General features: G+C 43.1%; 1 protein-coding gene across 5 annotated transcripts in view; it reads left to right on the top strand.

Moving 5' to 3' along the window:
* The first annotated feature begins 5,639 nt into the window (after positions 1–5,639).
* fxyd6l (FXYD domain containing ion transport regulator 6 like) overlaps positions 5,640–14,523 on the top strand; it is a 28,609-nt gene continuing 19,725 nt past the window's right edge. For all 5 annotated transcript variants that reach the window (XM_083760834.1, XM_083760832.1, XM_083760833.1 and 2 more), the window contains exon 1: positions 5,640–5,987. The gene's annotated coding sequence lies outside the window, so the exon portion shown is untranslated. The remainder of the gene's footprint in view (positions 5,988–14,523) is intronic.

The following is a 14,523-nucleotide window of genomic DNA, read 5'->3' as shown; positions in this document are numbered from 1 at the left end:
GGAAGCGCCATGACTGTGCTGTGAGGCGCCGGGTCTACGCCCTATATGTTGACCTGCCGGAAATGATGGCGTCATATTATTGAACTTGGAGCCTGGTCATTATAACGATTAAACGTACATAGTAAACAAATAATGTAGAAAACAACAATTATAATTATGGCAGCCAAAATATATACTCAAAAAATAGCAGATCTACAAGGTAGGCCTACGACTAAATCAGCTGTAGATTTAGTCGACTAAAATAATATGATATTTAGTTAACTGAAACTAAATTAACACTAAAACATTTCAGGTGACTAAAACTTAAATAAATTTGTATCCAAAAGACTATATGACTAAAACTAAGTCAAAATCAACACTGATGCACATGTATACGCAGACACATGTCGGCTACACACAGCACACACAAACACACGCACGCACACACGCACACACACACACACACACACACACACACACACACACACACAACACACGCCTCCTCCAAATTGAGCGGCTTCCTATAATGGCTGAAACTGAGCAGTACCTCGCTAACTGCTTGGTTCTCCTTTTGGAAAGGACGGCCATTTGTAAGCCCCTCACAACCAACTGATGCACATGCCCTAGGCTGCCAAAGATACAAACTAAACGTTTCCATCTGTAGCCTAGCTGTGAGACGGTCTCCACTAGCTGTGAGACGGTCTCCACTAGCTGTGAGACGGTCTCCACTAGCTGTGAGACGGTCTCCACTAGCTGTGAGACGGTCTCCACTAGCTGTGAGACGGTCTCCACTAGTTGTGAGACGGTCTGCATTAGCTGTGAGACGGTCTCCACTAGCTGTGAGACGGTCTCCACTGTGAGACGGTCTCCACTAGCTGTGAGACGGTCTCCACTGGCTGTGAGACGGTCTCCACTAGCTGTGAGACGGTCTCCACTAGCTGTGAGACGGTCTCCACTAGCTGTGAGACGGTCTCCACTAGCTGTGAGACGGTCTCCGCTAGCTGTGAGACGGTCTCCACTAGCTGTGAGACGGTCTCCACTAGCTGTGAGACGGTCTGCACTAGCTGTGAGACGGTCTCCGCTAGCTGTGAGACGGTCTCCACTAGCTGTGAGACGGTCTCCACTAGCTGTGAGACGGTCTCCACTGTGAGACGGTCTCCACTAGCTGTGAGACGGTCTCCACTAGCTGTGAGACGGTCTCCACTAGCTGTGAGACGGTCTCCACTAGCTGTGAGACGGTCTCCACTAGCTGTGAGACGGTCTCCACTAGCTGTGAGACGGTCTCCACTAGCTGTGAGACGGTCTCCACTAGCTGTGAGACGGTCTCCACTAGCTGTGAGACGGTCTGCACTAGCTGTGAGACGGTCTGCACTAGCTGTGAGACGGTCTCCGCTAGCTGTGAGACGGTCTGCACTAGCTGTGAGACGGTCTGCACTAGCTGTGAGACGGTCTCCGCTAGCTGTGAGACGGTCTCCACTAGCTGTGAGACGGTCTCCACTAGCTGTGAGACGGTCTCCACTAGCTGTGAGACGGTCTCCACTAGCTGTGAGACGGTCTCCACTAGTTGTGAGACGGTCTCCACTAGCTGTGAGACGGTCTGCACTGTGAGACGGTCTGCACTAGCTGTGAGACGGTCTCCACTAGCTGTGAGACGGTCTGCACTGTGAGACGGTCTCCGCTAGCTGTGAGACGGTCTCCACTAGCTGTGAGACGGTCTCCACTAGCTGTGAGACGGTCTCCACTAGCTGTGAGACGGTCTCCACTAGCTGTGAGACGGTCTGCACTAGCTGTGAGACGGTCTCCACTAGCTGTGAGACGGTCTCCACTAGCTGTGAGACGGTCTCCACTAGCTGTGAGACGGTCTGCACTAGCTGTGAGACGGTCTCCATTAGCTGTGAGACTTCAGCACTTTGGTTAGAAAGGCTTCTTCCAGGCTGTAGTCAGTCTCCAGATTGAACACCTCTCTATGGTTTTCATTTACAACAATGACATCAGGGGTGTTAGCTGAAATGTTAGAGAACACAGAATCATCATTACAGGTTAAACATCCTCTGCTTTACAGTATACTTTAAACATCCTCTGCTTTACAGTAGAATGCTTATAAAGCACATAGAGGAGGAGGAGGAGGAGCTACATGTACAGTATACTTTATAAAGCACATAGAGGAGGAGGAGGAGGAGCTACATGTACAGTAGAATGCTTATAAAGCACATAGAGGAGGAGGAGGAGGAGCTACATGTACAGTATACTTTTAGATTTTGTTGTAGGCCTACTTGTTGCAATGACAATAAATATCTATCTGTCTGTCTGTCTGTCTGTCTGTCTGTCTGTCTGTCTGTCTGTCTGTCTGTCTGTCTGTCTGTCTGTCTGTCTGTCTGTCTGTCTGTCGAATCATGTATAATGGGGTTGTGGCTCCTCTGTGTGTGTGTGTGTGTGTGTGTGTGTGTGTGTGTGTGTGTGTGTGTGTGTGTGTGTGTGTGTGTGTGTGTGTGTGTTTGTGCATGTGTGCATATGTGCATTTGTGTATGTCCATGCACATTTAAGTGTGTTGTGTGTGTGTGTGTGCACGCGTGCGTGAGTTTGTGTGCATGCGTACATGTGTGTGCGCACTTGTGTATGCGTGGGTCAGAGTTGATTTTGACAGATTTTTAGTCATAGTCTTTTGAATAAAATGTAGTGATTTAGTTTTAGTCATAGTTTAGTTTAGTTTTAGTTGACTAATATCATATTATTTCAGTCGACTAAATCTACAGCTGATTCTGTTGACAAAAATGCATTCTGGTCGTCCTTGACGGCGCCATAATGGCTGATTTGACTCGGTTGCATGCTGAAAATAGCAGATCTACAAGCTCCATCTCGAAAGTGATGGAAAAAATAGTCTATGAACAGGTTGAAAAGTATCTTGCCACTAATAAATTGCTGTACGAGTTCCAATCTGGTTTCAGAACATCCCACTCCACTGACACATGCCTCCTCTATTTGAGCGACCACATCAAACACGAGGTGGACGCTGGAAAATACTGCGGCATGGTCATGCTGGACCTCCAAAAGGCTTTTGACACCGTGAACCACTCCATACTGGTTAACAAGCTTAAAGCTATTGGTTTTGATAGCACATCAGTGAGCTGGATGCAATCCTACCTGGAGGGGAGAGAACAGATGGTGGAGGTGAACGGAACACTGTCCCCTCCCCTCCCAGTGAGCTGTGGCGTCCCACAAGGAAGCATACTAGGGCCTTTACTGTTCCTAATATATGTTAATGACATGACTTCAGCTTGTGACTGCAACTTGTTCCTGTTCGCAGATGACTCAGCACTGCTGGTCTCGGACAGGAACAAACTGCAGGTTGAAAAGACCCTCAGCTCTGAACTCGGTAGAATCTGCACCTGGCTCGCTGATAACAAACTATCCTTACACCTGGGAAAAACTGAATCCATCCTCTTCGGATCAAATAGTAATCTCAGCAAGGCAGATGGCTTCTTGGTTAGAGTGGGTGACAATATTATCACACGAAAAGATCAAATTACCTACCTAGGTTCCATCCTGGAGGCCAATCTTTCCGGTGATAAGATGGCCACCAACGTAATCAAAAAAGTCAATCAAAGAACAAGATTCCTTTACAGGATCTCCTCACTGGTCAGCAAAAACACCTTGAAGACCTTAACAGGAGCCCTCGTACAAGGTTTCTTTGACTATGCATCCACCTCTTGGTACCACAGCACCTCAAAGGCCCTTAAAACAAGGCTCCAGACCTCCCAAAACAAACTGGTCAGGCTCCTACTTGGCCTCACCCCCCGAACCCACCTCACCCCTGCCCACTTTGACAGGCTGGGATGGCTTAGGGTCGTCGACAGAGTACAGCATCTTGCAATGGGTCTGGTCCACAAGATTCGATACACCACCAAGATACCCATGTACCTGTCTAAATACTTCCTTAATGTAAACGAAGTCCACACCCACAACACCAGAGGGAGTGCAACAAACCATGTACAACCCAGATTCGGCACAAACAAGGGACTAAATTCTTTTCGCTCCTATGCCACCAAAATGTGGAACGCCCTACCAACAGTCATTAAGACATGTGAATCCCTTGACTCCTTCAAAACCGCTCTCAAAGGGCACCTACGGATGGCTGCAATTCGAAACTGGCCTCTGTAAAATCTGAATCCCCCCCACCCCCCCCCACCCCACTTTCCCTCACTGTATATTGTATCTTTTCCCTTTTTTGCTTCCCATATGATGAATTTAGCTACATAGAAATGTCTATTTGTATGTCTCTAAATGTTTGTATGTCTTTAAATGTTTTGATGAATTGAACAATGTGGACCCTGTTGTAAACAAGTGTAATGCTTAATTGGGTCGTCCACTCACAGTTGACAGTCTTTGTATTGAGTTTGTGCTTAAAATGTACTGTAAATTCTACAAACTGTTAATAAATATTTCAATCAATCAATCAATCACAACGCACCGCGCTGCGATGTGTTGTGAGCTTGTAGATCTGCTATTTTCAGACCCGACCACAACCTAACATAATTAATGTTTGGTTAATGTCCCTCCGTGACATTTTAGTCTAGTTTTTATTTATAATATAGTTTTCATTTAGTTTAGTTTCCGTCAGTGACAAAGAGCTACATTTTACTGACATAGTTTTAGTCGACACTGATGCGTGTGTGTGTATGAGTGTCTGTGTGTGCACACACACGCGCACGCACGCACGCACGCACACACACACACACACACACACACACACACACACACACACACTCACGCACACACACACACACACACACACACACACACACACACACACACACACACACACACACACACACACACACACATTGATGTAATGATTGATACTACTATTATTTGTATTTCATAGAGGAAGACGAGGGGGGGGGGGGCAAAAGATCTACAAGCTCACAACATGTTGTGATGTGATGAGTTGTAAATCTGCAGTTCTTCACTGCATTCAACTTTTCTCTCTTATTTAATCAGAATGTTGGAGCAAAATGACATTTGTAACTGAAGTTGCATTCGGTGCATTCTGTAAATTAAAAGTATATCATTTTAGGAGCCACTTTGAGAACCCCTGTTGTAAAAGACTCTGTTTGGAGTTAAATGCACTCAAGAAATACAGAGAAAAATGTTTCATCAAAAAATAAAATTGAAAATGTATTCTAAAAAGAATGCTTTGTCTCTATTAATGATTGAATTGTGTAACCGCTTTTACAGTGGTATAAGTACTCTTAATATTATTATTGAAAATATAAGATCAATATTAATGATGATAGTATTTCTATACATTATAAACAACACTATAATAAACTATAAGAACAATAACTGATTATAGTATTTCTATACATTTTACACGGCACTTTATTGTCTTTGTCGCCCTCACGTGGACAAAATGAACCAATACAAGTAGAAGTCGGATCCTTCAGCCACTTGTAGCCTATCGCTTTAACTTTTGGTACTTTGCAATGATGACGCTAATCTGAGGATCAGGCTGGCTGCCTTCCAACCTCCTCCACCATCGCCTCGACGCGTTGTTGGGCTTGTAGATCGGCTATTCTCGGGCTGGCATGTTGTTTATGTTGCTTGAAGCAGCCCGCGCCCCGCCCCCTCCATTCTGCAAGGGAGCTGGAATTTAAATCCCAGCTGCTTAGATCGAGAGACATTTAGACTTCATGGACACAAACATCTCTGATCCATCCAGCTACACTTTAACGTCTCTATAAAGATCTGTTTTCTATGTTTTGTTTTAGCCGAGCTCTTTAACGTCACGTTTTTAAAAGCTTATTCTGCCGGGAGACGCAACTTTAATAAATTAACTATTAAACACCAACTTTTCGGTGAGGGGGAAAAGTTGTGGATTTGTTCGCTCGACTCGACCTGCCATCAGTGAACACACACACACACACACACACACACACACACACACACACAGAGAGAGAGACGGAGAGAAGATTCAAACAGTTTATTTTCTGCAACTCTGCATCAAAGCGGTGAGTGGATTTGCGCTTTGATTGATTGTGTTTGTTTTAGGCTTTGGATCAATTGACTGTCATAGTTTTATTTATTTTTATCTCGCCTATAGGCTACTACTTCTAAAATGCTGCATATTCTATGACTTTGGCTGTGTCTCGGCCATTCTCCTCACATAGTGTCTGGAGGTGCGTGTTTAACGCCCGCACGCCTTTTATAAAAGTAACAAATGCACGATGTAAAGTACTTTCCCTGAAGCCGCGGACGTTCCGCGACCATACGGGTCGTCTATGTGCAGTAATATTCCGTGTTCTTGAATAAATAAGAGTTTAAACGCCCCTCCGTGCCGGCAACGCTGTTGTGTTTCCTCGTTGCGGTCGGGTGTAATACCCTGTGTTACCTGCTGGAACAGCGCCACTACACACATATGACTCCAGGCACAGACCAGATTTAAACCCTTTTATTAAGCAATATATAGAACATTTGTGAACATAAAGCGTCCGTACGGTCGGGTAACATCGGTGGCTTCGATGGGTAAGCATTTTATATCGTGACAGTGTGCTTTTATAAAGATGTAAAGGGCGTTTTAAACACGCAACGGCGAACTCCTTTTGGAGAAAGTGTCCAACACTGTTGTTGTTTGAAAGCATAAACAGAGTTGTCAGAATCGATACATTGACGGCCTTGATCCAATTAATGCTTGTTTTTTGTTTTGAATGGAATATTTATGTATCATGTAATTAAATTGCTCACTGATATAGTTAAACTGATGGATTAATACGTTGCATTAAAATGTGTTAAACGCCAAAACGCATTCACACACATGAATGATATCATTCAACATGATATGTTTTAACTATCATCTCATTTCAATCTGCAAAACTTTGCTACACGTGTGCCTTTCAGTTTGTTTAGTTACATCATGTGATCCTTTACGATTCCCCCATAAACCAACTATAGCATATTATCTATATTTATCATGCTCTGATCATGAGGTTGTGATGTTAAACTATTCATTTGACCCTATATAGCATATAGTGCCCCACCCCCCTTCACTGAAAGAATTCCACTTGAGTCTTGAGTGGTCTTTTTGTTTTGTTCTTGTGCCGACCGTGGTTCTCTCAGCCTGTGGGGGGGGGGGGGGGGGGGGGGGGGGGCATGGGGGGTCCCTTACACGCAACACAAATTGTGACCTGTGTCTTAATTCTGTGTGTCATGGCCGCTTCAATGCATCTCCAATGGGAGTCACATGGTTTCATGACACATGGCTGTCTTCTGCCTCCCCCCCCCCCTACACACACACACACACACACACACACACACACACACACACACACACACACACACACACACACACACAACAAGGTGATGTGATTATTTTGGGGGGTCCCCAGTGGTCCAAATGGACCCTTGAAGGTCTATAACTTTGACAGTGTGGAACCAATATGGACCCTTACAGGTCTGTGTAACTCTGAGAGTGTAAAACACATGGAACCAATATGGACCCTTACAGGTCTGTGACTCTGAGAGTGTAACACATGGAACCAATATGGACCCTTACAGGTCTGTGACTCTGAGAGTGTAACACATGGAACCAAATGGACCCTTACAGGTCTGTAACTCTGAGAGTGTAAAACACATGGAACCAATATGGACCCTTACAGGTCTGTGACTCTGAGAGTGTAACACATGGAACCAATATGGACCCTTACAGGTCTGTAACTCTGAGAGTGTAACACATGGAACCAAATGGACCCTTACAGGTCTGTAACTCTGAGAGTGTAAAACACATGGAACCAATATGGACCCTTACAGGTCTGTGTAACTCTGAGAGTGTAAAACACATGGAACCAAATGGACCCTTACAGGTCTGTAACTCTGAGAGTGTAAAACACATGGAACCAAATGGACCCTTACAGGTCTGTAACTCTGAGAGTGTAACACATGGAACCAAATGGACCCTTACAGGTCTGTGTAACTCTGAGAGTGTAAAACACATGGAACCAATATGGACCCTTACAGGTCTGTAACTCTGAGAGTGTAAAACACATGGAACCAAATGGACCCTTACAGGCCTGTAACTATAACTCGTGAGAGTGTAAAACACATGGAACCAAATGGACCCTTACAGGCCTGTAACTGTAACTCGTGAGAGTGTACACATGGAACCAATTAAGTATTCCGGGTCCATTTGGTTACGTTTGCGTTTACTCTGGGGACTCTTGTGGTCCCAGCTGACATCGTCCTTGAGGATTAGAAGGTGAAGCAAACGAAGCAAACAAACAACCCCTGACTTGAATTGCGTCTCTTAGATTTAGATCATGGGTTTCCCATCATCAAGGCCCATTATTTATTGGGCCACAGGCCACCATTTGATGACATTTACCTCTTCTGTCAGACCCAAAACGTAGAATAATGTTGTTGTTGTTGTCGGATAAGATTTTGTCCACAAGTACAACATGCTGTATTGATGTTTACCTCTAAGTACAACATGCTGTATTGATGTTTACCTCTATAAGTACAACATGCTGTATTGATGTTTACCTCTAAGTACAACATGCTGTATTGATGTTTACCTCTAAGTACAACATGCTGTATTGATGTTTACCTCTATAAGTACAACATGCGTGAGTATGAGTACTTGTAAATTAAGTAACGTAGATGTTTTAATCAATAATTTAACTCCTTGAGTGTAAAATGAAAACCAAAATGGGTCCATTTGGTTTTCATTTTACACTCGAGAGTTAAAGATATAAAAAAGGGTCCATGTGGTTAACCAACTCTGCGTTGGGGGGTCCCGGAAGTTCCAGACCTGCAGGAACACACACAGGGTGCCAGGCTCGGTTCAGGAACACACACAGGGTGCCAGGCTCGGTTCAGGAACGCACACAGGGTGCCAGGCTCGGTTCAGGAACGCACACAGGGTGCCAGGCTCGGTTCAGGAACACACACAGGGTGCCAGGCTCGGTTCAGGAACACACACAGGGTGCCAGGCCGGTTCAGGAACACACACAGGGTGCCAGGCTCGGTTCAGGAACGCACACAGGGTGCCAGGCCGGTTCAGGAACGCACACAGGGTGCCAGGCTCGGTTCAGGAACGCACACAGGGTGCCAGGCTCGGTTTCCGGCGAGCCACCCCGCGTTCCGAAACGGTAGAGAAATGACAGTTACCGTGTGGGGGTCCCTGTACTGTACTGTACTGTACTGTACTGTACTGTACTGTACAATCATCAAGTGTGTGTGTGTGTGTGTGTGTGTGTGTGTGTGTGTGTGTGTGTGTGTGTGTGTGTGTGTGTGTGTGTGTGTGTGTGTGTGTGTGTGTGTGTGTGTGTGTGTGTGTGTGTGTGTGTGTGTGTGTGTGTGTGTGTGTGTGTGTGTGTGTGTTAGGTTGCGCACAGGTGGTGAAAAACAGCCATGCTGTTGTCGTGCTCGGACCCACCCAGCCACACACACACACACACACACACACACACACACACACACACACACACACACACACACACACTCACATAGCTCCCTCAGGGAGTGCTTGCACCACTCAAAAAGAGTTGTACAGTCATATTACCCCTCCGTATTCCCAGCCGTCTTCCACACTGTCTGTCTGCCTGCCTGCCTGTCTGTCTGTCTGTCTGTCTGTCTGTCTCTGTGTGTGTGTGTGTGTGTGTGTGTGTGTGTGTGTGTGTGTGTGTGTGTGTGTGTGTGTGTGTGTGTGTGTGTGTGTGTGTGGTTTAACAAACCATATTATTGGACCTGGAATAACTCGGTGTACTTGTTATGATTCTGTCTGACAGGCAGCCTTTTGTTGCTGATCCAGTGTTTGTGTGGCATTCAGCGCTCTTCCGCCGGAGGGGGGGGGGAGGGGGGGGACCAGATCCAAACGGTTAATTTGAGGGACAGAAGTATCGCTTGTGTGGGACAGGGGGAGGGGGTACGGGGGGTGCTTAGCAACTTAATTAATACTTGAGTTGCTATTAAATGCCTTGATGTCATATTCGACCGTCATATAGCCTAATATTGCCTATCGGTTTGTTATTAAACCCCTCTGGTGTGTCCACATTGTTCAGGAAAAGAGACAATGAGAGAGCCTTACAACAGAAAGCCAACTATTTAGGAGAGAGAGAGAGAGAGAGAGAGAGAGACACAGAGAGACAGAGACAGAGACACACAGAGACAGAGACACAGAGACACAGAGAGACAGACAGAGACACAGAGAGACAGAGACAGAGAGAGATATCATCATCATTCTTCGACCGCGGTCAAGATCATGGATTTCACAACGCCACGCCAGACTTTCCGGTCCTTCATTGCCACCCCCAGTTCCTATACTTACTGATGCATGTGTCCCTATAGCGATGACATCATGTGTCCCTATAGCGATGACATCATGTGTCCCTATAGTGATGACATCATGTGTCCCTATATGCTCTGAGGCAGGACTCCAGAGAAGAAGGGAAGATATAACCTCATTGTCAGCTCTGTAGCAGTGGCCGGAAAACTGTGTTCTTCTGGATCGGACTAGTGGGGAAGGTTGCCGTATATTAGATCAGTCGATGGGTGGCTCTTCTCTTCCATGACAGATTTTGCGCTCTCATTAGAAGGCGGGTGTAAGTGCCATCCAGCCGTTTCTCTAGTTTCGTTAAGTGTTCATGTCTCGGAGCCATAGAGTAGAATCGGCTCGACGGTCGTCCTAAATATTTTTTACTTTGAACATCTTACTAAGCTGGGATGACCAGGCCATACCCTTCCTAGTTTGGAAGTCCTTTTGGGAAGAAGATATATATATATGAACCCAAATACTTGTAGTCATCAACCTGTTTCAGTGTTGTTAAGTGTTTTTATAATGTGGTCATTGTTGGATTTGCATATATTTAAGTATTCAGTTTTGGTCTATTTCCTTTTCATGGCATTTACTGCACAAAATATTCAGTATTTAGAATGCAATAATGTCTTCTTTTTTCATCATCAACACAACCTTTATTTAGGTTGAGGGGCAGGCCCTCATTTCCAAGGTAGCCGAGATACAGAACACAAACAGGAATGTATACATTATAATATACATTATTATACGGCAATATTAAAAATATGAATCGCAACAGAAATTTCTCAAAATATTCAAAGAACTAAAACCGAAACCAAAAATGTATTATTTAAAACAGTTACAGTCTTGAACAAAAAGCGTTGGAAACATTCCCCTGACTCGAGCCAAGGAAGACAGTTTTAAGGACTGACTTCTGGGAGCTCATTCCAAGCACATTTACAATGAGCATTACATAGTAATTTAGCTGCGGACCCCCTGGAACGCCCTCAAGGACCCGTAGGGGTGGGGGGGGGGTCGGGGGTCCCCGGTCCCCACTTTGAAAACCAGTAACAGAATCTCCCAGAATGCCCAGACGACATGCAGGGAACCAACCAACCAACGACAACAACAACCAACCGGTCCCGGCTAGTTCAGGTCACCCAAAACCCCGATCCATCAACGGAGACTGTGTTGTACTTCATCGCGCGCCCAGGCGGAAATAGCCGATCTATACAAGATGACAACACGTCGGCTTCCAAGCTCACATTGTTGGCTTGTAGATCGGCTATTTTTGGTATAGTCTAGTTTACGTCCTGGCATGCGTGACTAACTGTACTGGAAGCTTCTGGCAAAGCGACGTGTAAAAGCGTAACCAGCCCGCCCGGACAAATATCAAGTGAAACTGAACACTGCATTCTCCTCACATCGGCGCAAACTGGATCCTAGCTTCTGCAGCGCCCGGAGACTAAAATAGACTCCTCTGGCCTTCCACTGAGCAGAGAGAGGAGGCTTCATTTAGCTGTGAACCTGCTCTAAATATCATACAGTCAATATAATGTTTACTTCATGCTTTATACTTATCATATAGTTATGAACCTGCTCTAAATATCATACAGTCAATATAATGTTTACTACATACTTTATACTTATCATATAGTTATGAACCTGCTATAAATATCATATACAGTCAATATAATGTTTACTACATGCTTTATATTTATCATATAGCTATGAACCTGCTCTAAATATCATATACAGTCAATATAATGTTTACTACATATACTTTATACTTATCATATAGCTATGAACCTGCTATAAATATCATATACAGTCAATATAATGTTTACTACATGCTTTATATTTATCATATAGATCTATGAACCTGCTCTAAATATCATATACAGTCAATATAATGTTTACTACATGCTTTATACTTATCATATAGATCTATGAACCTGCTCTAAATATCATATACAGTCAATATAATGTTTACTACATACTTTATACTTATCATATAGATCTATGAACCTGCTCTAAATATCATACAGTCAATATAATGTTTACTACATGCTTTATACTTATCATATAGATCTATGAACCTGCTCTAAATATCATATACAGTCAATATAATGTTTACTACATATACTTTATACTTATCATATAGATCTATGAACCTGCTCTAAATATCATATACAGTCAATATAATGTTTACTACATATACTTTATACTTATCATATAGATCTATGAACCTGATCTAAATATCATACAGTCAATATAATGTTTACTACATATACTTTATACTTATCATATAGATCTATGAACCTGCTCTAAATATCATATACAGTCAATATAATGTTGACTACATATACTTTATACTTATCATATAGATCTATGAACCTGATCTAAATATCATACAGTCAATATAATGTTTACTACATGCTTTATACTTATCATATAGATCTATGAACCTGCTCTAAATATCATACAGTCAATATAATGTTTACTACATACTTTATACTTATCATATAGATCTATGAACCTGATCTAAATATCATACAGTCAATATAATGTTTACTACATATTTTATACTTATCATATAGATCTATGAACCTGCTCTAAATATCATACAGTCAATATAATGTTTACTACTGTTTTAATTACTGTAGCCCAAGTAAAAGTATCAATACCGTAATATAGAAATACTCTGTTGGGAATTCACCATGTTGCACTTGAGTAAAAGAGCAAACATACATTGGCGGCCTGACTAGTACAGTAACTACAGTGTTAAAATATGTAAATAAATGTAGTGGAGTAAAAGTACTTAATATATATTATATTTGGATATGCGTAGTAGAGTAGAAGTATTAGAAATTGGAAAAACAACAAAATTACAGATGGGGCCTACCTCAAAATCTGATTTAATTAAGTAGGCTACTTAACCCATTTTGGGTGGGAACACTTTTTGGTGTTTTAAGCATTATGTTATACTTTACCTAAAAAATAGCAGATCTACAAGCTCATATCGAGGGGGGGGGGGGGGGGGGGTCCGTGGCCACTTACATATGTTTTTGGACGTCCTTGACATTGAGAACCACTGATACAGAAACATGAGGTTTTCAGAAAAAAATTTAATTTCGACGCCAGGCCTTAGTGTTTTTTTTCTTAGTCAGTTGATTCTCCATATCCATATGAATGAAACATCCTGGATGATTTGTTTATTTTTCAAACACAGTTCTTATATGAGGCCATCTAAAAATCCCCCTATGGGGTTTATAATGCAAATAAAAAGTAAACCTGTGGACTTAGCGCCCTCTACCGATATTGACGCCACAGACTATGGTGCTCTATTCAATCTAAACACGTCTCTGCTTCTGGTGACTGATATTGTCCTTCTAATGAACGTTAGACTGGTTGAAAACACACGTCTCTGCTTCTGGTGACTGATATTGTCCTTCTAATGAACGTTGAACTCGTTGAAAACACACGTCTCTGCTTCTGGTGACTGATATTGTCCTTCTAATGAACGTTGAACTCGTTGAAAACACACGTCTCTGCTTCTGGTGACTGATATTGTCCTTCTAATGAACGTTAGACTGGTTGAAAACACACGTCTCTGCTTCTGGTGACTGATATTGTCCTTCTAATGAACGTTAGACTGGTTGGAAACACACATCTCTGTTTCTGGTGACTGATATTGTCCTTCTAATGAACGTTAGACTAGTTGAAAACACACGTCTCTGCTTCTGGTGACTGATATTGTCATTGTAATCATGAGTGTGTGTGTGTGTGTGTGTGTGTGTGTGTGTGTGTGTGTGTGTGTGTGTGTGTGTGTGTGTGTGTGTGTGTGTGTGTGTGTGTGTGTGTGTGTGTGTGTGTGTGTGTGTGTGTGTGTGTGTGTGTGTGTGTGTGTGTGTGTGTGTGTGTGTGTGTGTGTGTGTGTGGTCAAGCTGGCATGGTCTTACATTGATAGACTTTGAAGTTAGCCTGGGACCTGACCTATATGACCTATATAGCCGCTTGCACCTTAGTATCAAACTATTGGTAGCCTATGAGTTCACAAAGAAATGGAATGATATATAGGCTACATGATATTAATATTATATATACATGTGTATTGGGGTTTCCAGATACTGCAGGCGCAAAGCGTAGCTATACTTTTTGTGAATGTAATAGTTTTATTAGGTTAATATTGCTATAAGATTGAAAGATATTTAACTGGTTCATTACTGAGGCGATTTCCTTTGTGTTCCAATAATAAA

The sequence above is a fragment of the Protomyctophum parallelum genome (genome assembly GCF_964188405.1).
Source record: "Protomyctophum parallelum genome assembly, chromosome: 3".
Classification (NCBI taxonomy): domain Eukaryota; kingdom Metazoa; phylum Chordata; class Actinopteri; order Myctophiformes; family Myctophidae; genus Protomyctophum; species Protomyctophum parallelum.
The sequence above is the reverse complement of the archived record's forward strand: the minus strand, read 5'-3'. Positions and strand labels throughout refer to the sequence as shown.